At 45.1% G+C, this 27,144-nt stretch overlaps 1 pseudogene across 1 annotated transcript in view; it reads left to right on the top strand.

Annotated features, from left to right (window-relative positions):
• Nucleotides 1-23,659, top strand: part of LOC144828358 (uncharacterized) — an 82,345-nt pseudogene extending 58,686 nt beyond the window's left edge. The window contains exons 2-3 of the transcript XR_013610432.1: nucleotides 14,492-14,562; nucleotides 20,945-23,659. The product of XR_013610432.1 is annotated as an uncharacterized LOC144828358 (transcript). The remainder of the gene's footprint in view (nucleotides 1-14,491; nucleotides 14,563-20,944) is intronic.
• Nucleotides 23,660-27,144: the final 3,485 nt, after the last annotated feature.

Raw genomic sequence — 27,144 nt, forward strand, 5'->3', positions numbered from 1 at the left:
GGTCCATTTCCATACAGGGGATGGACTTTACAGTGGAGCACCGCCCAGGGACTGACCATGGTAATGCAGATGGTCTCTCCAGGTACTTCCACTTAGAACATGAAGCCGCAACTGGTCAAGGTTAGTCTAATGTCCCTGCGTTTGGGGGGGGGGGTTGTGTAGGAGAGTAGGGTCTGCTATCCTATGGTCACCCCAAATGTTTGCTTTTTGCTTCACTGGTTTATGACTTAATGTGGCTGTGGGCCTGCTAATCAGACCCGCAACCTGCTGTTCTCTCTCTAAATTGTTACCCATGCACTTTAGGTGCATAACGACATTGGAACTGGTTCACCTTGTTGGCCCCTGTAACAGTGTACCCAGGTACCCAGGGCATAGGTGCTTCCAAGGCCTACCAGGGGCTGCAGCATGTATTATGCCACCCCTGGCCTCCATATTTGACACAACTGGCTGATCACTCAGCTGGGGTAAGTCGGTGTAACCACCCCTTACTTAGGTGTAGTATGCCTATACCTAACCTAAAATGGACACATATGTTCCTATCAGTCACTCCTATGGAAGGCCTCATCAATCCTGGAGGCAGAGTGCTTGGAAATATGTGAGATAGTGCTCTGGCATGAGCTGAGCCTGTCTGCAGATTTCGGAACCATGTCCTTTAGCTGTTTCATGATACTGCCATACCATATACTCTTAAGTGCATTATGAACCTCGCGGTTAAATGCTATCTTGGGTTTGGCTTTATCAAAACATGTCGAGTAAGGTGTCATACGAATTGGAATACTACCCCCTCGCCAGTTCTGGCGACGGGGGTAGCATTCCACCCTTCTAGAGGGACACGACATGTACCTAACCTGAACCCCGGTTAAAGTTAAACAGAGCCTCAGCATCACAAGATGGATGCTGCCACTGCAGACACAAGTCTGACCTCCTGCTGCTGGGAGTACTTCCAGCGAGGGCAGCTTGGACAAAGGGTTTCCTGCCTTGGGAGGTGCTAGCACCACCCCAGACAGGATTTTGTGTATTGGGTAGGACAGGGCTGAATAGAATCAGACATGCCTGGGGCACACAAGGTGTCCCTGTGCATAGGCCAGTTCAAACCGGTGCTGGGGCCTTCCAGCCCCAGTCCTGGCGCGAAACTGGACAAAGGAAAGGGGGTGTAACCACCCCCCTTCCTGGTTCCACCCAGAGGAGGGACCTAGTAGGTGATCCGGCCCCCCAGATTCGAATAAGAGTGGGAGCTGTGCCCTGAGACTTCAGATCATCCTGAATCAACTTGAAATACAGAAGAAGACTGGACTTCGACATTCTGCTGCTCAGAAGATGGAAGAGAATCTCCCTTGTGGCCAAGGAGTGACCACCCTGTGAACACAGGCACCAACCAGCAACTCGACATCTGCTTTGCCGCCGCCTCCCGCCGGAGCCCGAGCCCAGAGCCTGACAAGACCCAGACTCCCAGACTTCTCACAGTCCGATCCACAGTCCCTGCAAAGAAGGGACCCGTGGAGGCACCGAGAGACGTGGGACCAGACCTCTTGAAAGACCCCCGAGAAGCTGACTGCGCAGCACCTGAGGCACCCTCGATGCTGTGCTTTGGGGTTTAAGAAGCCCCAACCTCGAGCAGCCCTTGCACCGAAGATCAGCCCCCCAGCATTTCCACGATCTGCGGGGGGCCCTTTTGCACCGTGCCACTTGACGCGCCATCCCGGCCACTTGCCACGTGGCTAGCGGCCATCTTGGTGACGAAAACGACAAACTACACCGCTGGTCTGGTTGCTCCAGACTGGCCCTTGCTCCCCTGAAAAGGAGCAGCCGCTCTGACCTTGCTGGTCTGAGTGAGAAGCTTGAATCACTTCCTGCGTGGCTTGCTTTAGCCAAGGCCTGTTTTCTCCAATCAAGTTGCCGACACCGCCATCAGCGAGAGCCTACGTGGGACAGCTCGTGACCGACTCCTGGACGTCCTTGACCTCTTCGTGTCCACGTGGCTGCAGAGACAATCTTCACGACATCACCTGTTTGCACCCGACATCGCCTGGTTCCGTCCTGGTTCCACGGTAGTCACTGGCTAGTGACTTTGAACATTGTCCCCTCTGCTTTCAGGTCTTCACCTCTTCAGATCCACCCTTGGATCCACCGGAACTCTTCACATCGAGCCGCCTGCAGCATCTTCAGCTCCAAGTACCATCGACCTGCGTGACGAAACCCGACACTACTTCGACCCTGTGCACCCACTTCCTGTGGGTGAGGTAACTCAGCTCCGCCGGTGTTCCCACACTGGTACACACCTCTTGTGTCTGTGTCTAAAGTTTCATCCTTCAAGGTCACTCGGAAGGTTCCTTAATAACTAACTTTGTAACTTTTACGCACCATTGACATTGCATTGGTATTGCGTGCGCTTTCCGCACTGCACCCGAGTCCCGCGGGCCTTTCCCGACTTCTTCACTGCTAGTCCCGATCAGCTCCAGCGATTCCCCAGGCCCTAGGCCTCTTCACTTTCCCCATAGCGGTTTTTATACCACTATTTTTGTATATGGTTTAGGTGGCCCCTAGGGCTCATCCATAATTGTGCAACTTTGTATATTTAAACTGTGTTTTGTTTTAACGCATTTGCTTCTGTGCTCATAAAGAGTATAGGGGATATTTGTAGAAATAAATCTATATATATTTTCAATATATATCTGTGTGGTGTCCTTTCATTTGGTATTCAAAGGGATTGTGTATGGTAAAACAGCTTGCTTCACATGCCTTTACAGAGTTTAGCCTAAGACTGCTTAGTCCATGCTACCCCTAGGATAGCTTGTCTATAAGGTTGACTTTACAACCTGCACCATAGCTTGGCATGGTACAAGGTGATCACTAGAACTAGTGAGCAGCATATACCAGGCCAACTTCTCACATATGGTACACAAAGAACCACACTTGGAGCAAAGAAAAATACAACTGGCCTCACTCAGGTCAGTTAAGAAAGCCCTCACTCACCAACCTGGTTGATGACATGCTTCATCATCGGGCCCCACTGAAGAGGCAGAGTGCCTCTCCAGTGTGGTGCGACGCCAGGTCTACTGCGCAGCGTGTTTTTTGTGTGAGTAAAGGCGTGAAGTGAAACTAATTAGTGGTGATGAAAGATAAAAATGTCTTAAGTGTATCAAAAATTATTTATTACTTGATCACTGGGACATAATTAAAATATAGTGTAGGGAAATAGTTCAAAATTAATTGTTTGGTTATTTCCCGAAACTTCTACTATCAGTCAACATGTTTCTGCCTTAAAACGGTGTAAGTTTACCAGGCATTCGTCAGTACGTAAAAGTGAACTAAACCCTGGCGGTATGAGCACCCTAAGGCTCACCCTGACCTAGGGACGTGAATGTGAAAAGTGAAAAAAGTGCAATGGGAAGAGCTTGCTCCTTCCCGGTTACTCCTGGTTTAGGAGGCTTGCCGATTCAAGGTTACTGCACTTGTATGGTAAATGCGATCGTCACCATGGGTCACGGGAGGGCGGTGGTAGTGTATTTGGCACACCGCCCTTGACGCCAGGCACCCTCTTGGAACCTGCAGCACCCTCGACCGTCGCATTTCTCCTCCCTCCCTCTCCACAGCAATGCCAAGAGCTTGTAATTTACATCCACCGATCGCTTAGACTGGTTTTAAAAGGTTTGTTAACTCATTCATGTGGCCTTTCCTGAACGTCTGTTCTTTTTTAAAACACTAAGACCATACCGTTATTACAGAACATATGCTGTCACATGATCCATTAAGTACTTGGAATGTGTTATACAAACGTGCCAGTTTTATATGTATACTGTGCGCCATCAGTTTGGACAGCAACCTATGCTATTAACAACTAGACCCTTCATTGATTATAGATCAAATGTTGCAATATGATTCATAATGCACCTGAGATGTTGTCCGCCAACATACAGTGTTTACGTATATACTGTGTGCCTTTTGATTCGACAGTCACTCCTGTAATCACACATGCTCTGTAGTATATCAACACCGCTATTTTATATACTTCTTACCAAACTTACATGCCCATCACATTTTTTTTTTCATTTACAATTTTTCTTTTAGTAACTATTTTTGAATATATCTGTTCATTCCATACAGTCCGTCTTTCTACTATGCCTTTTTAGCCTTTCACAGTCATGTGATGCTATAGTTAGCATCCATCGTCTGTAGAGATAACCTTGCATGCTATAGTTAGCATCCATCGTCTGTAGAGATAACCTTCGACGATAACCTTGCATCCGCCGAACACCTCCACTTCCAGATCCACACCGACCCCAGGACCACACTTAGAGGCACCCTCATCTACAGACCACCAGGAACCCGTAAACAATTCAGCGAAGACATCACTGACTTCATCAGCCCACATGCCCTCACCTCCGAGAACTACATTCTACTGGGAGACCTCAACTTCGACCTGGAAAAGAAAAACGACAACAATACCACCACCCTCCTGGACAACCTGGCCAATCTCGGACTCAAACAACTTGTTGACACCCCCACCCATGTAGCCGGACATACGCTCGACCCTGTCTTCTCCTCCAGCAAGCACATCTCCTTCGATCACACCACAGATCTCCATTGGACAGACCACAGCTGTGTTCACTTCAGCTACAAAACTACCTCGACCCACAACCCCCCACAACCTATTCCGCGAAGAAACTGGAACAAAATCACCACCGACCAACTCCTCACATCGCTCAACCAAAACCCTCCCGCCCTCTCATCGGACCCAAACCAAGCTGCCACCAAACTCAAACAATGGATCACTCACAGCGTTGACGAATTAGCTCCCTTGAAAAACCACCAAACCAGCAAAAATTCCCCCTGGTTCAACGATGTCCTTAAGAAATCCAAGAAACTATGCCGTACTCTCGAGAAAACATGGAGAAAAAACCCAACCACTGACAACCTGACCACCTTCATGACAGCCACCCGCAAACACCACCAATTGATCCGATCCACCAAAAAATCAGCATTCAAGGACCGACTCGACAACAACGCCCATAACAGCAAGGAACTATTCAACATCGTCAAAGAATTTACCAACCCCACCGCAGCCTCAAACGACATTACTCCCTCCCAAGACCTCTCCGATTCGTTATCCGCTTTCTTCTACAACAAAATCGCCGACATACATAACAGCTTTGAGAACATTTCCAAAGAACAGTCCACTCCACCCACCTCCGAACCTAAACCGCCCTCTAACAACCTTAGCGCCTGGAACCCAATCACCACTGAAGACACCACCCGTCTAATGAACTCCATCCGTTCAGGCTCGCCAACCGACCCCTGTCCCCACCACATTTTCAACAAAGCAGACTCCATCATCGCACCCCATCTCCGTGATGTCATCAACTGCTCCTTCAACTCCGCTACCTTCCCAGAAAGCTGGAAACACGCCGAACTCAGCGCCCTCCTGAAGAAACCCACAGCAGACCCCTCTGAACTTAAGAACTACCGCCCCATCTCCCTCCTCCCATTCCCTGCCAAAGTCATTGAAAAAGCCGTCAATAGCCAGCTCGCCGCCTTCCTTGAATCCAACAACTCCCTCGACACCTCACAGTCCGGCTTTCGAGCCAAACACAGCACCGAAACCGCCCTCATTGCAGCAACAGACGACATCCGAACGCTACTGGACAACGGAGAAACAGTCGCCCTCATCCTACTGGATCTATCCATCGCCTTCGACACAGTCTGTCACAGCACCCTCATACAACACCTCAGCAACATCGGCATACAAGGAAAAGCCTTGGACTCGATCATCTCGTTACTCGCCGGGAGAACCCAGAGAGTCCGACTCCCCCATTCAAATCCGAGGCCACCGAAGTCATCTGCGGAGTACCACAAGGATCATCACTCAGTCCCACCCTCTTCAACATCTACATGAGTCCCCTCGCATCCATCGCGTGACAACACAACCTTAACATCATCTCTTACGCTGACGACACCCAGCTGATCCTTTCCCTCACCAAAGACCCTAACACCGCCAAAACCAATCTTCACGAAGGCATGCAAGAAGTTGCCGAATGGATGAAAAACAGCCGCCTAAAACTTAACTCAGACAAAACGGAAGTCCTCATCCAAGGATCATCCCCCTCTGCCTGGGACGACTCATGGTGGCCATCGGCCCTGGGCACAGCACCCATACCCACAGACCACGCACGTAACCTAGGCTTCATCCTAGACGCCTCCCTCTCGATGACCAGACAAGTTAACGCCGTCTCATCCTCTTGCTTCAACGTACTTCGTATGCTCAAAAAAATCTTCCGTTGGATCCCCACCGAAACAAGAAAGACTGTCACCCACGCACTGATCTCCAGCCGACTGGACTATGGAAACACCCTCTACGCCGGAACCACAGCCAAATTACAGAAAAAACTCCAACGCATCCAAAACGCATCAGCCAGACTCATATTGGACATCCCTCACCAAGCTCACATTACCGGTCCCTGAAAGACCTCCACTGGCTTCCCGTTAACAAGAGAATAACGTTCCGTCTCCTCACCCACGCACACAAGGCCCTCTACAAACTAGGACCAGAATGCCTCAACACACGACTGTCCTTCTACACACCCACCCGCCAACTAAGATCCTCCAATCAAGCCCTCGCCGCAGTTCCGCGCATCCACAGATCCACCATGGGAGGAAGATCCTTCTCCTACCTGGCGGCCAAGACCTGGAATTCTCTCCCCTCTCACCTCCGCCTCACACAGAACCACATTTCTTTCCGAAAGGAACTTAAAACTTGGCTTTTCGATAAATAATGCACCCCTCCCCCAAGCGCCTTGAGACCCTCTGGGTGAGTAGTGCGCTATACAAATTCCTGAACTTGAACTTGAACTAGAGCTGCGCATCCGAAGTGCACGCGTCTCTCCTCACGTGAAATAGACACCACCACTGGGGCCGCTTGGCTTTCTGATTTGGACCGGAGTCACCGGCGGGTAGTAATCCTCTCTGCCCTTTGATCCCTTAGGCGTACCGGGAATTTATTTGGCAAGTAAGATAGTGAGCTTGGTTTCGTTACGTTTCACTGGCACAGGACTTTGTGTAATTAGCAACTATGTGACAGTTTATTTAAATTAGTCTTTGTGACCCATCCGTGGTTTCATTCTCAATTCACTTTTCGAAATGTTGGCTTACTTCACTGTACAGGCACTTAGTTGACCAGATGTTTTTAGACATTACTGCAATCTTATTACATAGTTGTTTACCCGAGTTGTTCAGTCTTATAATCAGCTTTAATCAGCTTTTTAAATGCTGGTTAACTAAGGTAATTTGTACTACGGGCATTGTAGCGCTAGTTTTTGCGCTTAGGCCCCGGTTTTTCAGACTACTGGGCATGAGGCCCTCTGCTTCTTCCCTTTCCACACATGCCATCCGTGTAGCTTCTGGTCAACCCGTGTTGCTTCCACCCTTCATGTCGTGTGTCCCCCCCACACACACACACACACACTTCTCCTACCCCCAATCATGTGTTGCTGGCTGTCATCCATCCACGTGCTTTAAAAATGTGAAACTTTTGTGTTTGCAGTAGTAATGAGACGGATGTACATATAAAGCGTCCAGGCACCTATCTTTTCACTACAGCACTCGATGGTCCTCTCTCTCTGTCACTCTCTCTCTCTCTCTCTCTCTCTCTCTCTCTCCCTCCCTCCCATTCCCATACACACACTTTCACTTTCTATCGCACCCTCCACCTGTGACGTCGCTCTCAGCCTCTTGCTGTCGCTCTCACCCTGTCTCCTTATCCTGTGTCTCTTTCTTTCTGCCTGTCACCCCTCGCACAGTCACACAATCTCACTGTCTCTAGCCCCTGATCTCTTTCTTCCTCCACCCCTCACGCTTTCCCTTTCTTTTTCTCTGTCCCCTCCATTCTCTCTCTACCCCGCCGTATTGTCCCCTCTTTTTCCTCCCCCTCGCACTCTATCCGATCACACTCCTCCTTTTTTTCCTCTTTCTTGTAGCTGTAGCCGCTTCTCCATTTTAGTTATTGTCTCTCTCCTTCTCCTCCTTATCGCATGTCTCCCTCGTCCTTTCTCCCCCCTCTCCATCTGTTCATCTGCTTGGTCTTGTACTCATTCTTGCCATCTCTCTCTCCTATATGCCATCTATTTGTGCACTGCTGTCCCACCCCCTCTCTCCTACTGTTTGTCTGTCTCTCACTATCTCTGCACCTCCTCTCTCTGCTCTTCTTCTCCCCCTGTGTCTTTGCTTCATTTCAGCACATCTCTCTGCCTGGTTACTGCTGCAGCTCTTCTTCACTCATTCCCTGTCTTTACAAGTCAAACTATCCCTCTCTCTCTCTGTTTCATGTATGTGTTTTTTAGGTCTCGACTATTAAATTCCGCAGGAAATAATAGCTCGAGACTATTGCAGGGGAACAAACTCTCTTGAACAAGCATTCCTAGGCGGAATTGTTACAATGCATGTGACCTCTTGAAGCATGAAGCTTCTCCAGCACGAGCTTCACATCAAAGGCTTGCGCGTCCACATCAAAGCCATCAGCCTCTCTCCCACAGGCATCTGAAGCTTCCCCCAGCGTGCGCTCAGCCTCAGGCATTTCTCCTCCCCCCTAATTATTCACCCCTGCTGTTGCTGACCACGGCCGGCCGTGGACAGCAACAGCACCAGCAATAGCAATCAGCACCACCACAGTACCACTTGGCACCAGCACAGCACCACTCAGCACCACCACAGCACCACTCAGCACCACCACATTATCACTGAGCACCACCACAGCACCACTCAGCACCACCACAGCATCACTCAGCACCACCACAGCATCACTCAGCACCACCACAGCATCACTCAGCGCCACCCAAGCATCATTCAGCACCACCACAGCACCACTCAGCACCACCCCAGCATCACTCGGCACCACCACAACACCACTCAGCGCTACCCCAGCATCACTCAGCACCACCACATTATCACTCAGCACCACCACATTATCACTCAGCACCACTCAGCACCACCACAGCACCACTCAGCACCACCACAGCATCACTCAGCACCACCACAGCATCACTCAGCACCACCACAGCATCACTCAGCACCACCACAGCATCACTCAGCACCACCACAGCACCACTACAGCACCACCACAGCACCACTCAGCACCACCACAGCATCACTCAGCGCAACCCCAGGTTATAGGTGTCACATTTGCAAAAGTTATAACTATTGGCATTGTAAATGACAAAGCTATTAATTTAGCTATTTTCAAAACCAACACATAAATTAAAAAAATTGTCATTTGCAAGACCAATAGCTCAAACATTCCTAATGCGAGACCTATTGCATTGCAAATGCTTGTTATTGATGTGATTGTACACCCCGCCCCTTGTTTGATTAGGATAGCCACTCCCTCGCAGTGGTCTGTCTGTTCTGAGGCGCAAAAGTATGTTGTCCATGAATACCTTGCAAATACGGAACAACTTTCCAGTTTGCTCAAATTAGTCTCCTGGATTAGACATAGTTGGGCGGGGCATTGCTCCAAATATTTCATCACTAATCTTTGTCTTCGGGGCATCGCAACCCATTCATAGTCCACGGGAGGAATTTTAGCTCGCCAACTCCCATTGCAAGATCTCACTTATTGTACGAGGCCTTCCCTGTGTTTCTATACCTAATGGAAAAAGCCCGAAACAGACCGCCTGAGACTGAAAATGTGATGGAGGAAATTCTTGAGGTTTTTTCCCAATGCTCCCCACCCCGGACTCCCACCGCTTTCCCTCCACCCCATTCCACTCGTGTGCCCCAACAAACCTCGGGGAACCCTCCGTACTATTTAGACTATAAGCTTGCTCCTCCGCCGTGAGCCACTCGCAGCCTGATCACCTCAGCAGGGCTCCAGTGCTGACTCTACCACTCGAAGCCCGGGCCAGGTAGAAGGCAATTCTACTTCGACGCCACTCTACATAATCCACATTTGTAAAGCGCACAATCACCCCTAAGGGTCTCTAGGCACTGGGGGCCGTCGGGAAGATTAAGCGAGCTATTGCCCAGAGTCACATGGTGCTGGGCTAACCTGCCACCGGAGCCGGGGATCGAACCCTGATCCCCAGATTCCAGCGTCAGTCGCCCTGGCCGCGGCGCCACACCTCTTCCACCTTTCTGGCTACGCCTTCCGAGCGCGAGGTACAGAGCGCCGGCGTCTTTCCCCGGAGCCATCCACGATCGGAGCAGAAGAGCAGGAAACTGGGCCTGGAAAGAAAGGGAGGCTCAACAAATAGAAGAGGCACCAGTCGCCCCAAAGCATCAATAAGGTAGGGCTAACAATTCATGCCGTTGTTGAGTGCGGGGAAACCCCTCAGAGGTCAGGAACACGCCGAGGACTGTCTGCCAGCAGCCGCTTAGCTGACGGCCGCCATGTTCCCCCTACTGCTGAACGCCGATTATAAGATCTTTATGAGCATTCTAGCAGGGAGATTGGTCAAAATCGCACCACAGTTAACACAAACCAGAAAGGATTTATTCCTAAAAGATACATTCAAGAACAAACGCAACAATTGATTGGCGATATAGATCTGGCTATAGTCCGATCCGAGCCCTTGGCCGTATTAGCATTAGATGCGGCCAGGGCCCTCAATAGAGTTTGTGGGATATATCTTTGGGAAGTGTTAAGGGCAATGGGCGTTTGGCCCATTTTTACTCAGACTTTGATAAATTGCTATCAGAGGGCTTCTGCTAGAATTCTAGTAAACAAGGGTTTTACGTCATGCTTTAATATCTTCAGAGAACAAGCCAAGAATTTGAATATCTAGGTATAATAATCATCAAGGATATTAAGAAAATTCCACAGATAAACATAATGGGACCATAAAAGAAGTGGACCACCTATCAACTAGGTGGAAGAACCTCCCTTTAACTATATATGGCACGGTCAACTTAATCAAAATGATTATTCTTCCTAAACTAACATATCTTTTTAATACCATCCCCCTCACTTTTCCAGAAATTGACATATTAGTAAAATCATGAGTTTTATGTGGGCCTATAAAGGTGCCAGATTGGCTTGGAAAAAATTGAGGCGTAGGCTTATTAAAGGAGGGTTGGCCCTTCCGGATATTAAGTGGTATTTTATTTCTTTTCAATTTAAAAATATATGGATGCTGCTTACGAAACCAGATGAGTCATCTTGGGGCAGACTTTTGGCTGAAATGACAGGGCTGGATGGTGAAGAGGGCTTCCTATATAAATTTGGGGCACCAAGATACTTTAAAGTGTGGCTGAAAGTACTGGAGGCCGCTCTTAGTTTGTGGTATATGGTCAGAAGAAGATTGGGGATAGGGCACTATTCCGACTTTGCCCCAATCTGGGAATCCCCTGGGACCCCGGAATGCTTTAAGTACAGGCTTGCAACATCAATAAAAAGAGCGGGTATTGCATTATGTTCGGAGTTCGTATCATCAGAGGGGGTTCATCCATGGTTTTAAGAGCTAGGATTGGAAACTGCCTCTCTAGATTTAAATACAAGCAATTAACCTCCTGGTTTGCAGCAGAGAACAGAGAAATACATGGGGATTGGGAGGTGGAGAAATCCTTTCAAGACGTCAACCATAAGAGAAAGGAAATCTCCAAATGGTATAAAAAGTCTTTAGAGGTGGAGGAGAAGGATTGCCCCTCTCAATATCTAATATGGAAGCCAGTACCTCTGGAATGTGACATTGAAGATCTATATTTGTGCGTTTTCGTGAAGAGGTCGACGTGGATTGACGCGGATAGACTTTGCTCTCAACGAGGCTGGACCGCTATGCCTCGTGGGTGTCAACCATCGTATTGACTCCTCGCGCTCGTTTGACCTTTGGATATTTTATTGTGCAATTTATACAAATTATCGTCTTCTGTTACAAGAAACACAGTGGATGCGAATCCTTTCTACAAGATGCTTTGCCAGAAGTTATTTCCTGTAGACTTCACCTCGGCCAGGATTGTCACATCTCAACTTTGATAAAGTAGCTTTAAGTTATTACTGGAATTGGAATGAAGAGTAGATCTATCCACGTGTATACAGTTGTGGAAAGTGCCCTGAGGAAGCCCCCTGTGGGGCGAAATGCGTTAGCTGTCCTGTAACATCAATTTACAATCTGTGTGACGAAAACAAATAAAGATTCTTTCCTGTGAAACCAAGGAAGATCTGGTAGTTGGTTGTTACTGCGTGTATTGTTGCACTAAATATTTGCGTTGTTGCCTAACTGTACTTTTTGTTCTGAAGATCTATATGAACCCTCTCTGAAGTTGTTATATAAGTATGCTAAGCAGGCGAATCTTAAAAAGAACAATTTTTTGTCCTCAATCAATTATACTATACTCCTGCTAGGAAGAGGCCAGTTTTCTCCACTTTTCTCTCCTAAATGTCCTAGGTGTGATTTCATCAAAGCCAACGACCTTCATATTTTTTATGAGTGTCCTCTACTCCCCTCCAAAAAACAAAAAGTCTAGGAGGCCCTGTGTGGTATCTTTGGAGAGAAAATTACTTTAAATCTGACTTTAAATATATGAAATGATTTAAGTTTCAAATGCCCATTGATTTCAACATTATATTACATTTAAATTATTCCAATAATGTGATTAATTTGTTTATAATTTTATAGTTAACGAAAAAAATTAAACACACCTGTATAGACACTTTTTGATTGATGTACATTTTTGTGTGTGTCCAATATCATGACGGCAGCTTGCAGCAATTGTGAAAAAAACTCATTTTTTACACCGCCAACATTACACACATATGTAATACACATTAGCAATATATTGTTTGTAGGAGAGATTTACAAGAGCAGGAATACAGAGCTAATGCAAAGCAGACAATTCAAATGGAAACAAGTAAAAAAGAAGCTTACCTTCGATTTAGGCAATGACTAGGTTGATTTGCCTTGTGATTAAGTAGCAGCAGCAAAGGAAGGACTTAGACGATTGGGTTCATTGCTGAAATGAAAGTGGAAAAAGAAAGAGGTAACATTCTACCTATATATTTATTTGAAACCCCCAACCGAGTTGTGGAGGTTTACCCACCAATGTTATGCCGGCAGGATAGCACATCGTAATTTGCCAGGCAGAGAAATGGGCTGAACTCCCTTCAACCCCCGCTTTTTGTCAAGCTACTACGCAGTCTCTTACCGTATCTTGCTTGTACTGGCGTAATAAAGGTTTCGCAGGGACGCAAGGGATCAACTTCCCAATTTACTAATAATAATGTGATTTAACTCACAATCAAGTTCTAAATTAGAAATATCGGGAGGAGGGACGGATACTGGACGTGGTTAAATTCTTGTTGTGGACCTGTGAAGCAACAAGTAGATTGTTAACTTTTGCTTTAGGGTAGTGTTTTAGTTTTCTATATTTATTCTTTGGCATCTTTAAAGGGAACTTCTATTTAGGAATAAAGCCTACATGCGAGCAGAGATTGTCTGGCCTACGTCTCAGTATTTCTTGTTCCGTGTGTAGTGAGGGCTGTGCCTTACTTGTGCACATTGCTATGTTAGCATAGGCATATTACAAGTTTAAACGTCATTTTACCTTTTTGCTGCTTTTGCACACAACACTATATGTAATTGTTGTTGTAAGTTAGGCTGCGTGAATTGCTTCACATGAGAATGGCTTGTTTTTAATGTCCCTAGACTTACAGCTCGACCTTAGTCTGCACAGTGAGTGCTGAAGCCTCCATGGTTATCAAAATAATGTTCAGTGTTGTTCAGGCTGATCTTCTCATGCACGCAGCTGCAGCTAGCTGGAATCCTGGCATCTTTAATATCACACTGCATGCATGATTTAGACACTCTGAAAGGAAGCCAATTTCCAGAGAGACCGAGAGCTAAAGCAGATCCGGATGTGATTCACTTCTGCTGATCTTGGAGGTATGGGTCCCCTATTCAAGCCTAAGAGACCTTCTATATTTTATAAACATAGTTCCTAGCTAGGGAGGGTGGCATACTATGTGCTATATAACCTGTTCCCACCGTCATTATAATATAATTTCTCCTTTTATGTTTCATGGAGTTGTAACCATGCTGATCGTATTATTGTTAATCATATGTCTGCTTATGCTCACAAAAATACTGCATACTAGAGCACGGCGTTAAAATAAATATTTTAAACTTTATCGTGTATCTTTTTTTACCCATGTTGTGGACTGGTATGACAATATAACGAAAGAGTGTTCTTGATTCCCGCCATACTGGAGAGTAACCTAAGTCGCATGTTCTGGGTTGTCTAATCATTGGTACCTTTGCTAAAGGACGAAGAGCTAATGTGACACTGATGCTAGTCGTTTAGGGGTTCTAGGTACTGAGGTGAGTTTTTTTGGTCCACCACAATTCACTAGTGTCCTGGGTCTCTGTGCACAGTTCTGTGTCTGAGCAGAATCCCTGAACAAGTCTGAGTGCCCTTCTTAAAATAAGTATTCAACAAGATGCCTTTCTTGCATGGGGCGCCAAAGACAAGATTTAAAGTTACTGATCTTCTCTCTTTTCTTTCTTTGCAGATTCTGCTGTTGGTGAGAGGTAAGAAGAAAATCCAAGCCAGAATTCCAGAATCGTGACGTGCAGTAATCTGGTAAGTTGAAGGTTTTCACGAGTTGTGGTTCCTGTCTGATGGCGAGCGGAAGGCTAGCACCTTCTGGAAAGATGGGTGTGGCTTTTATAGGCCCGCCGCAACCCAGTCAGTCACACCCTAAGCGCCTATCACGTATTGTCACGTTCCAGCGTGACAGTACGCGAAGAGGCGCTTCTTTTGTCGAGGCAAATTACCGCTGAGATCGGTAGCGGTAGAATTCTACCATTAATGTCGTTATGTTCGTACTGCTGTGAACGCCACAATATCCAATACAACGCTTGTGCTACACCAAAGATGCAAGACATTCAAAAAATGTTTTTTGCAATTATTACCACCCAAGCCTGAGTTACATACAGTGAGTTCTCAAACTTAATACAGTTTCACCAAAAGAACACAATTTACCAAATATAACGCAAACAAGACCTTTATATATATGGAGTGCTGGTGCACGGGAAAGGGGTGGGTTTTTTCCTACAACAGTAAATGTTAACTTCTATGCCTTAATTAAACATACCCGATCATGATGTGTAAGCAAGATAATTATTCATGACTCTTTTGTCTATGACGGCATCGACACAGACAGAAAAATGTGTCGGAGACCGTGGCACTTGGATGGACCATCACCTACAGACCCACCAACATCCAAACAGGGCGGATGGACTGCCTAGCCGCAGGCGGGAATCCTGCGGAAATGCAAATGCAGACCAAATTGCAAGACCTATATCAGGCCCTTAGTCCACATAGAAACTGACAGTACACTATGCTGAAAGGATTCACACCCTATTGGATATTCAGAGACATACCACTGGAACCCCTATCCAAGCAGTGTGCAGCAGCCTCTGCAAAGAAACAGTTCTTTTCCCGCGAGGAACTTGGGGGATCTTGGATAGCACTACCTCAGAACCACAAAGTTCCCAAGAATGAGTGATGCCAGTATCTGTTGGTATCCTTGAGAATTCACAACAAAAGTCTGATCTAGGAAGGTCAAGAGAGAGGGAAGAGTGGGTAGTACTGAAGAAGAGGGGAAAAGGGATAATGTGAATTGTAGTGGATAGCTGTGAGTGGAAGTGGATGAAGATGAGTGCTGAGCGTGGAAGGTGAATACAGTGGTGATTTGACTGCTCAGTACGAAGAACTTTCATCAGCCTTTACTAAACGAGTTGTCTGAACTCGGCTTACCACATGGTGTTGATGCCTAATTGATCCCAGGTTGATGCTCAGTGTAGCTGATGCAATGATGCACAGGAAGAAATATTTACTCTTATTTAATACCTTTTTAAGTGTCTGGAACTTCTTTTGGCAAAATGCTTCTGGGAGGATTGAATAAGCAAACCCTCAAAAGATAACACTAGAATTAGACCATCTTCTATCTCCTGTAGCTTTAAAAAAAAGAGTCAGTTCCTAGATGAGCAGAAAGTTCCACATTGATGGCATTGGAGACTGATTCCTGTGAAGTCAATTAGAATACATCTGGTGACTCTCATGGAATGTTTTCCTCTACAAAAGAACCAGGCCACTCACTCAACAGAAAGGGGGCATTAGTTGCTCAAGTAATATTCATGAGGCAGGTCTTAATTTGTGATCAATTGGGAATCGCTAAAAACACAGTGATGGTGGCCTGCTCGGGACAGCAGACCACCATGTCTGCGTTTGCTTTTAAATAAATTAACTATTTTTTTTAATGCATCCTGTTTACCTTAACGGAAAACGAGATGCATTTCAAAAAGAAAAATGAAGAGTAGGACCACTGCCTACTCATAAAACTCATATTTGCTACTGTTCTCAAAAGGGAAGGGGTCCCCTGGGGACCTCTTCCTGTTTGTGACTGGGTTACCACCTACTTGAAGTAGGCAGTAAAATGCAAATGTTTTGCAACTGCATTGCGGTTGCAAAACATTCATACATCCCACTGCGAATTGCTAATAGGAAAGGACACCCTTCGCACACCCCTTCCTAATATCGACTCTCAAACCCTATTTTGTGATTCAGTAATTGGTTACCGATTCACAAACTAGGGTTAATGCATGTCAAAAGGCCATTAGGTGTCACACAGGTCTGATTCTCTGTTTGCAACCGGTAAATCCTTATGTACATGTGGCCCTAAGTTTGCTTCTTTTCAGATGCTCTAAGCTTACATTTAGAAGCCTCATGAGGTCCCCCAGAAGCCACGGTCAGCAAGAAAATGACATTTGAAAAGTATGCCATAATTCTGTCACTGAATCTCTGTAACTGGACTAGGACCAGGTTCACCAGAATTTATGGCTATCGTGGGAGAGGAGGTGGTAATTATTCCGATCGTCTACACTAAGTTGAATTTAGTTATTATTATTTTTTTAATATGAGCATCGTTATGGCAGAGTTCCATGCTAGCAACTATTAAGTAGCTGATACAGCTCTTGCGTGAACAAAGGTGCCCCACTGCGCAGAGACATCAACAAGAACATGAAAAGAGTAATTAAGAAAATCATGTACATTGTAAGTGCTACAAGGAAACCAGCAGGTTTCATAAAAACTCATCTTCATCATATCATAGGTATATATCAGAGACGTATTACGTGGAGAGGTAGTTGGTACACATTTACTTGACAGAATGTTAGTTGCTGCAGTCCATAGATCTGCTCAGTGTTTGGGCATTTCTCACACAGCATTCCATTGGCGAGGATTGAGGCTTAAGGAGTGGCATGGGGGTTTTAACATAGTGCGTGAAAGTTTTAAAGATGTTATGGTACTCCAAGGCTTTGACCAGATATGACCATTCTACTTTGTCAAAGGATTTCTCTGCATCCATTTCTATATCATATCAAGTGTTTTGTTCATCAATCTCTGCTTTGGAATTATTGTTGGTAAGAACTCTAGCATTGGATGCAGAGGAAATGCACTTCATAAAACCTCACTGTTCTGGTTGGACAAAGGAGGGAACATTGAGGATTAAGTAAGTGGCAAGACTTTTGGCCATGATTTTCTAATCCGTATTTATTACCTATAAAGATCGGTTCTTTTTTAGAATGTTGCAGATCTCCGTCCTTCTTATGAGTCAATATGATAGTGGCTTTGGTGAAAGTTCCAGATGATGTGGTGTGGTGTGGTATGGTATATGAAATTATTAAGGAACTGTAGGAGATAGGGTATCTTGAATTTTTGGTAAAGTTTGGATGGAAGCCTTTCTAGCCAACAGCCCTCTTTGTCAGCCTGTGAATACTGTTTTGTCACCAATAGTAATGTCTTTTTCGAGTGATAGTTTAAAAAATTCTGTTATTGGTTGAGGGGGTGGGAGCCCCACTAAGGCAACAACCACAATCCTTGTCATTGTGAACCACAAAAGTCATTAAGATAACCTTTGCTTAACTCTGTGGTTGCTTGGCACAAACCAGTTTCAGTTGCAGGTTCAGGCAGGGCCAGTTGTAGGGAGGCCTCTCGAACTTGTTGGGTCCCTGTAGCTCAGAACAGGTCAACCAACTTACCCTTGGAGTTACTCAGGTAGCCTGGGTTGAAGGGAGGCTCCAAGAAGCCTGGGGTGACAATTGGATGGTTTTATGTTTTTTTGAGTGTGCTTGAGGCAGCCCCTATTGTAGTCCAAGTAGGTTAGGGAACCGCTCCGCACCCATTCATTCTGTCAGGATGACCCATCCTGCTCACACCTAAGCACTATTGTCTCACAGGGAGGAATACACAAAGCCTAGTAGCAGGGTCATGTGACCCAGGACTCTGGCAGCAGGCACCAAATCGTTAGGATATGAAAATGCAAGCTTTCTAAAAGTAACATTTTCTGAATCATGACTTAAATTTTGTCTTTGACATTAAATAGGATTTTAAATAATTTTTCATTAGTGTGTAAACATGACATTCCTACCTTCTCCCTGTCAAAATGTATCACTTATCAAATGTAATAATGGAACCTAATGTTATTAAATGGGAGAGATGGCCCTTAAAGTAGTGAAAACAAATTTAGGGGTGTTTCACTACCAGAACATGTAACATTTTGAAACACGTTTTACTATTTAGACACCGTGCACCCTGCCCTATGGGCTTTTTAGGGCCCACCCTAGTGATTCTATATGTTTTAAAAAGTAAAAATGGCAGTTTTAAACTCCACTTCCCACCTGTTTTAAAAGGCTACTTTAATGGGTGGCACAATGGATACTGAATGCCCACTTGTAGCATTGAAATTACAGTCCCTGAATACATATATTATCACATTACTAGAGATGTACAAGTAAATTAAATGTGCCAGTTGGATGTGAGCCAATTTCATCATGTTTTAGATGAGGAGAACAAGCACTTTTGCATTGGTTAGCAGTAATTAAGTGCACAGAGTCCTGAAAGCCCCAAAAAACTGGTTAAAAAACAAGAGGAGTCAAAGCAAAAAGTTTGGGGGTGACCCTGCATCAAGGGACACGTTCAGCAGGAGTGAAGTCTGTTATCTTTGACTTCTTTATGTTGCTTCCTGACAGGTGAAACAAACTTCTTGAAATCTTCTACGTGGTCCATTTTATCTTTCACTGGTGTATATAAGCTTTCTTAAACATCTTTGAAGATTGTAATCATATTGTTATCTTTAGATTTAAAAGTCCATTATTTATCTTTTAAAGGATATTCAGGCACATGCATCAAAGGAAAAACCGTTCGCAAATGGGCAGATTCTCAGATTCTTCCCCTATGCGACCGGTATTTTTGCATTTGGGATGATGCATCCCAAATGCAAAAATCGCATTTTAAGGAATCTCTAAATTGCGATTCCTTAAATTGCGATTGCATTTAAGGAATCCCAAATTGAGATTCCTTAAATGCAATGCATTAAAAAAATTGTGATTTTGCTAATAGAAGTAGCAAATTACCATGAAGTTGAACTTCATGGTAATTTGCAAAAACGTTGAAAAATTGACTTTTGTGCATTTTTCAAAGATTCATGTTGCGCACACACATACCCTTAGGGCATGTGTGTGTGTGTGTGTGCAACGAATGTGCACAAATTGCTCCTGCAATCTCCAATTCATTCCTATGGGCCTGATATGAACCATAATAAATAGGTTTTTCCTGGACTACATAAAGTGGCAATTTGGATGGAGCCTGGTGCAGTTCCCTCCAGAGTAAAATAAAGTTTAAATCGCGTTCTGTTTATGAAAATGTTCTCCCCTCATGGCTCCCAGAGCAACAAGGCTACTCCTTCTACAGAAAGGTAGCAGCAGTGACTTGAATAATGATATTCACGAAAGGCATTAAAGCAGTATATTGCAACGAAAGTAGGAGTTTTTTTCCTGCTGTGGGTCAGACCTCTTGTGCTATCCTCTTTGTGTTGGTAACTTTACATTTAGGTTGTTTTTCTTATATTTTAGAAGCCTCATGTGGCCCACCTGGAGCCAGGGTCAACCAGTTAATCGAGGAAAATCCCCATTTAATGGTGGTCGAGTGGAGTATTTTTATCAGTGAAGTTGGGTTAACTTCTCCAGTATTTAAAGTGGTAGAAAATTGGGATGCCAATTATTCTGATTATCAGCCCTTTGAGGTGTGTGTTTTTCCCAAACAAGTGTGTCCTTGTGCTAGCAACTATGTAGTATTAAAAGAAGCTCTTGTTTGAGGAATAAAAAGGATTCAGGTGTTTCATAGCGTTTACTGGGATGAAGTCCTTATGGGAGACTGAAGGTGAAAGACCATAAGTGAGAGGTTGTAATAGCATGTTCGAAGGTGAGGCTCGTCTTGCATATTCATCCAGGATTACAGGAGGAGAAACGTATGTCTGGGTTTTTTAAATGTTTTTTTTGGAATGGAATATTCTCACATAGCTCCTCTGGTGGCGTAGGAGAGGACTGACTTGCTTTAGTATATTGTAAAGTGGGAGTGATATGAGAAAGCTCCTTTGATGTATTTGAAGCACTGCTAATGTGCTCAGAACATTTATCAAATATTCATTGCTTTATGGAATGGTAGTTCATAAAGTCAACCAGGGCATGCCATCCTTCAAACTGTGCTTCCAATTGACTGGTGTTTGGGGTCTCAATGAAGGGAGGAACCTTCACAGGGTCAACTGGTCCTTAAAGTCACTTGTCAAGTTAGGTGAGATTACTGGTGCTGGACTTGACCTGGAAACCAATTAAGTGTCCTGTTCAAGGGGCTCCAGACTTCAAGAGGCTTTACCTCGAAACTGGGCTGTTGTGATTAGGATTGGCAGCAGTGTCCACCTAACCTGCAAATTCAGCAGTTGAAACTAGGACACTGTATTGTCTTTTAAGGCTCTAACTTTGACTTCAAACCTCAGCATATCTTCTGCAGTATTCCTCTGTCAATGCCTCTCTTGTCTTCACAGTAACTCCTTCCTCATCCCTCTTTTCAATCTTTAAGCCACCTGGCTGGGACAACCTCACTGACGTTTGTTTCTCAATCACAGAACCGAAGGAGCTGATGAACAGACCTGCATTTCCCCTGCACCCAAAAAGTCCGGAGCAGCATCACCAGAAGAAAAAATTGTATCAGTGTGAAGAGTCTGTGAAAACATCTACATGGAAGCTTGCGATGTATACACACTCTACAAAACATTCTGGGGTAAAACAATGAACTAGCTTGAGCAAGAACTTCATACAGAGCTGATCTTTGTGGACAGTGTGAAGCTCCATACCATGAATAATTATCAGTCTACGGAGTGAGAAATGTTTACTTAGAGCTTTTATCTATATGATCTGCAGAGTTTGTGTTCTGGCGATAAACCATATTTGGGTACTCTTGTGTACTCTTGAGAAAACATACCATTGTAAGGAGGATTGGAAGAGCTTCACTCACCAAAGAAATCATGTGAATTACCAGAGAATGTGTATTCAGAGACATAGCAGTGTACATAACCTGAGAAAAGCTGCACTACTGGCTCTTTGCTGCACAGGCATAAAAATGTTTGTTCTGAGGAGATGTCCTATCAGTGTATGGAATGAGAAACCTTATCAGTGAAACACTTTGCTGTGAAGAGCACACTGTTACATCAGAGAATACATACTGGTGAAAAACCCTATCTGTACTAAATGTGGACAGGCTTCAGTCGTAAGACAAATATGTTAAGTCCCCAAAGCATCCTCACTGATGAGAAACCATGTTGGGGCACAGAATGTGGGGAACACTTCACTCAGAGAAGCACACTAATCGTACATCAGAGAATCCCTACTAGTGAGAACCCCTGCAAATACACTGAATGTGGAAAAAGCTTCAATGAGCAGCAAAGTCTGGCGAATCAACAGAAAATCCATACTGGTGAGAGACCCTTTCAATGTACGGAATGTGGAAGTAGCTTCACGCAGACAAGTGCACTGCTTGTACATCAGAGAATCCATACTGGCGAGAAACCCTACCACTGTGCTGAATGTGACAAAAGTTTCAGTGCAAAGCACCACCTCGTGCAGCATCAGAGAATTCATACTGGTGAGAAACCCTATCAGTGTACAGAATGTGGGAAAAAGTTCCCTCTGAAGGGAAGTCTTTTGGTACATCAGAGAATCCATACTGGAGAGAATCCTTATCATTGTACAGAATGTGGGAAAAGCTTCAGTGTCCAGTGCAACTTGGTGCGGCACCAGAGAATCCATACTGGTGAGAAACCCTACCACTGTGCAGAATGTGACAACAGTTTCAGTACAAGGTACAGCCTTGTGCAGCATCAGAGAATCCATACTGGTGAGAAACCCTATCCGTGTACAGAATGTGGGAAAAAGTTCCCTCAAAAGGGAAGGCTTTTGGTACATCAGAGAATCCATACTGGAGAGAATCCTTATCATTGTACAGAATGTGGGAAAAGCTTCAGAGTGAAGTGCCACCTGGTGCGGCATCAGAGAATCCATACTGGTGAGAAACCCTTTCAATGTACAGAATGTAGGAGAAGCTTCACTCAAGCAAGTGCACTGCTCATACATCAGAAAATCCATACTGGTGAGAAACCCTATCAATGTACAGAATGTGGAAGTAGCTTCACGCAGACAAGTGCACTGCTTGTACATCAGAGAATCCATACTGGTGAGAAGCCCTATCATTGTTTAGAATGTGGGAAGAGCTTTACTGAGAAGACACATCTTTTGCTACATCAGAGAATCCACACTGGTGAGAAACCCTATCAGTGTACAGAATGTGGGAAAAGCTTCAGTGTCCAGTGCAACTTGGTGCGGCACCAGAGAATCCATACTGGTGAGAAACCCTACCACTGTGCAGAATGTGACAACAGTTTCAGTACAAGGTGCAGCCTTTTGCAGCATCAGAGAATCCATACTGGTGAGAAACCCTATCAGTGTACAGAATGTGGGAAAAGATTCATTTTGAAGTACAGCCTGCATCAGCATCAGAAAAGACATACTGGTGAGAAGCCCTACCACTGTACTGAATGTGGGAAAAGCTTCATTATAAAATCCAGCTTGGTGCGGCATCAGAGAATGCATACTGGTGAGAAACCCTGCCACTGTGCTGAAGTGATAAAAGCTTCAGTTTGAAGGGCAACCTGGTGCAGCATCAGCAAATTCATACTGGTGAGAATCCTTATCCATGTATAGAATGTGAGAAAAGCTTCACTCAGCAGCGAGGGCCTTTGCTACATCAGAGAGTCCATACTGGTGAGAAACCCTACCACTGTACAGAATGCAGAAAAAGCTTCACTCGAAAGAGCACACTGTTCAATTCATACCGCTGAAAATTCTTTTCAATGTGCAGACTGAGGGGCAAAAGATTTGTTAACACATACAATTTGTCGGTACATCAGAGAATCCATACTGGTGAGAAACCATATCCAGGTACAGACGGCGAGGAAAGCTTCACTCATAAGAGAAGGCTTTTGGTGCATCAGAGAATCCATACTGGTGAAAACCCTATGACGGTGCAGAATGTGGTAACTGATTTATTGAGAAGGGAGAACTTGTGAAGCATCAGAGTTCATACTAGTGAAAAACAATAAAATGTGAGTAAAGCTTTGTTAATAGAGGGCTGTTGGCCATACAGGTGAGTAACTCTATTGGTGAACAGAATATGGAAAATGCTTCAGTGAAAAGCAGAGATTAGTGAATCATCGAGTATTTATACTGGTGAGAAACCTTGTCATTGTACTTAATGTGGGAAAAGAATAAAGATTCAATAATACTCACTATTTGTTGATACATCATAGAGACTAGTATGGTGAAACACCCTACAACTGTACTGAATGTGGAAAAAGATTCATTTCATAGGGAACATTAGTGAAGCATAAGAAATTCCATAATGGTGAGAAACACTATCCGTGTATTGAATGCGGAAAAGGCCTAATTCATAAATCCGGTTTCTTAAAATATCAAAAAATCCATACTGGTGAGAAACACTATCAGTGTCCTGAACGTAGGAAAAGCTTTGCTGCAAAGAGAACACCGTTGAGATATCACAGAACCCATCCTGGTGATAAACCTTTACAGTGTACAGAATGCTGTAAAAGATTCTTACAATGTGTTGGTACACCAAAGAATCCACACTAGCGAGACATCTTATGAGTGCACAGAATGTGGGGATGCTTTTCTCTGAACAGTACACTACTGAGCCATCAAATAATCCATTCATGGGACAAACTATATAAATACACAAAATGTGGGTGAAGCTTTAATCAAAGCACAAGTCTTTTCCAGCATTGGAGGATGCATAATTAGTCAGGGCAGATTTAGTGTGGGAAATGTGAGAAAAATCCACACTGCTGAGAAACCCTGTTTGGGCATATAATTTGTGGAAAAAGTCACTCAAGCGAGCAAAATGTTCATACATCTGATAATCCATACTGGTGAGTAACCTTCCACTGCACAGAATGTGGAAAAAGCTTTAGTGAGAATTGCGATCCTAGTGATTTTAAAGAAAAACTTTCCAAACTGAATTACCATCAGAGATTCAGCGATGATAGTCTATGGTATTCCCTCACTGCCATCGGTGCACCTGAAATAATGGACTACGAGGTGCCCCTGACAATCAGAGGGGCATAATTCGCTACACCCCACAAGCGGCAACCGCCCCCTCCCCTTCATGACCGGTATGTGATAAGGTGTGACCGGTGCACAGAGCGACGTGGACTGGGAGCGGGAGCTCACGCGCCTGAAGCCGGAGACTGCTAGCGTCTATGCGCACCAGGAGAACGCGAGCCCGCAAAGAGCTGGGTCTGGTGACCACAGGGCGCGATCCAACAGAGCTTGCACACTGCCAGCCCCTGGCAAGTGCTACATTGCACAGAGCCTCCTGGATTGGCTTTAATGAACAGGGACAGGGGCACCGAACAGCTCAGACTACAGAATGTAAGGGGTCTGCACCGGAGAAGGGAATTGTACAACTTAGTTTGTACATCTCAGATACAGCCGTGATTTTCTCTCAGGAAAAACTGGTCTCTCTGTGTGTTATAGTAAAATGGATACCTATATGACAAGGTTCACATGTTCATAAACAACAGCTTCCTTTCTGTGTTGTGTCTTGGTGTGAGTGCCTGACCAGAAAAAAATAAGAAGGGACATTGTTGTTTGACCTTGTCTACTGTTCAGACTAAATCCCAGGAACGAACAGAACGAGAAAACAGCAGGTTCTGTGTGAAAGTATAATGTGGCAAAGAAGCAAATATGAGTATGTGGTAACGTGTGCAAAGCTAATGCACAGTGGTGCACAGTGAGGCTAACATAGGGAAAACTACATTAGGCCCTGTATTAAAAAAAATAACAAGATCTTTCCATGTTCATTAGACCTTTTAGTCTTGGGGTGGTTTCTCTCCCAAATATTTTGCCTTACGCCACCATTTTTTATCTGGTCTCATTTTTGTTGGCCTAAGGACTCTCGTAAATTTACCAATGCTGACCACTGCTAAGCATGCATGCTTACTCCCTAAAACATGGTAACACTGGCTTACATCCAGTTAGCACAATTAATTTAGTTGTTAGTCCTTAGTAAATTAGTATTGCAGGTATCCAGGACATGTACACTAATTGCTACTAGTGAGCCTGTACCATTTACTACTGTGCCTCCCACTTAAGTGACCCTGCAAAATATATCTCTGGCCTGCCATTGTAGCTTGTGTGTACAGTTTTAATTGACATTTTGACCTGGAAAAATAGACCTTTTGCAAGGACTAACCCCTTCTTTTTAATATATGTATCACCCCTTCTGTAGACCCTAAACAGCCCATAGAACAGGGTGCAGTGTATTTAAAAAGTAGAATAAGAACAATTGGTTCTGTCGGGTATGTGTCAATTTCTTTGCTATATTGTGAATATACTAATTCTTTATATACTTCACACAGTCCGCATTCGCAGTATGATGCGTTAGAACACACACAACAATTTTCAATTTTGAAGAAGTTCTTCTTATTATGGAAATTATACACTTATAAATCAATTTATGAACAGTGGATGTCAGGGACAATAAAAGCAAAGAATCGCATATAGAGTGAAATATTTAGTGACTAATAGTGACAAGTGGTGGTCGTACTATCTATACTACTATAATAAAGGAAGAACTTTCAGCCTTTGAGGCGGGTTAACTCGGGAACCACAGCGCCAATCCACACACCCGATACACCGTTGGAATCGTCAGGGTGTGTCGATGGTTATAGGCTATATACATTTTTTTTAAAAGTGATTAAAAAAATTAACAATATATAAAAAAGTAGTTCCTCCGAAGTAGCGCCAGCTGCGACGTGGGTGCTCACGTCAGGAGCGCGGGAAGGAGCGGCGACCAGGAGCGCGACGAGGAGCGGCTGACATGGCGCGGGGGAGGAGCGGTGACGTGAGGAGCAGCGGAGAGGCTGGAGGAGCGGCGGCTGAGGTAAGGGAGCGGCGGACATGGCGCGGGGGAGGAGCGGTGACGTGAGAAGCAGCGGACAGGCCAGCGGTGGTGCGAGCAGCGGACAGGCGGGAGGAGCGGCTGCTCAGGTAAGGGGACCCATGTCGAGGCAGGCGGGGTCTGGGCAGGCGGGGGTCGGGGTAGGTGGGGGACGGGCCGGGCGGGGGCCCGGGCTGCTGCACAATGTCGGGGCGGGCAATGTCGGGGCGGGCGGGGGTCGGGGAAGCCTGTTGCACCCGGACAAGGTCGGGACGGGCTGCTAATACATGAATAAGTGAAGATGACGTATTTACAATTATAGAAAACATAGAGTTTCATCAGTCCATATTTGAAAACTTTAGGACACCACAATCATATCATTTTCTTTGTTTTTGTTGTGGCTTAAGATGGACGGATTGGCAAAAGTAACGTTGACGTTTCGACCCTAGAGGTTAGTGCAGAATTATTTTCATCTGGGGCGGGTCTTCATCAGGACAATAAGAGAGCGACAGCCTGTGGACGTGGACAGCTAGAGGATTCTTCAGTAGCCCTTTGGAGGTTTTGGTGCCAGCCGACACCCTGTTTGGAGATATCCTGACTTGGAGGATTCTTATGTAATTTATACAGGTTTCTTCACCAGCCGGTGAAGAGATTTGCGGTATGTACCGCCTGAGCGATCACTTGTACGAGCTTGGCTGGGACATCTGAATCCGTCTCGGTGCGGCAATGAATGGTGAAAATGCTGTGCAGGTCGGCCCTATTTAACTGGGAAGGCTGCGTGGCCTACGTGTGTTTTGGTATGTCATATCTCTTAAT

This window comes from Lissotriton helveticus, chromosome 4_1 (assembly GCF_964261635.1).
Source record: "Lissotriton helveticus chromosome 4_1, aLisHel1.1, whole genome shotgun sequence".
NCBI lineage: Eukaryota > Metazoa > Chordata > Amphibia > Caudata > Salamandridae > Lissotriton > Lissotriton helveticus.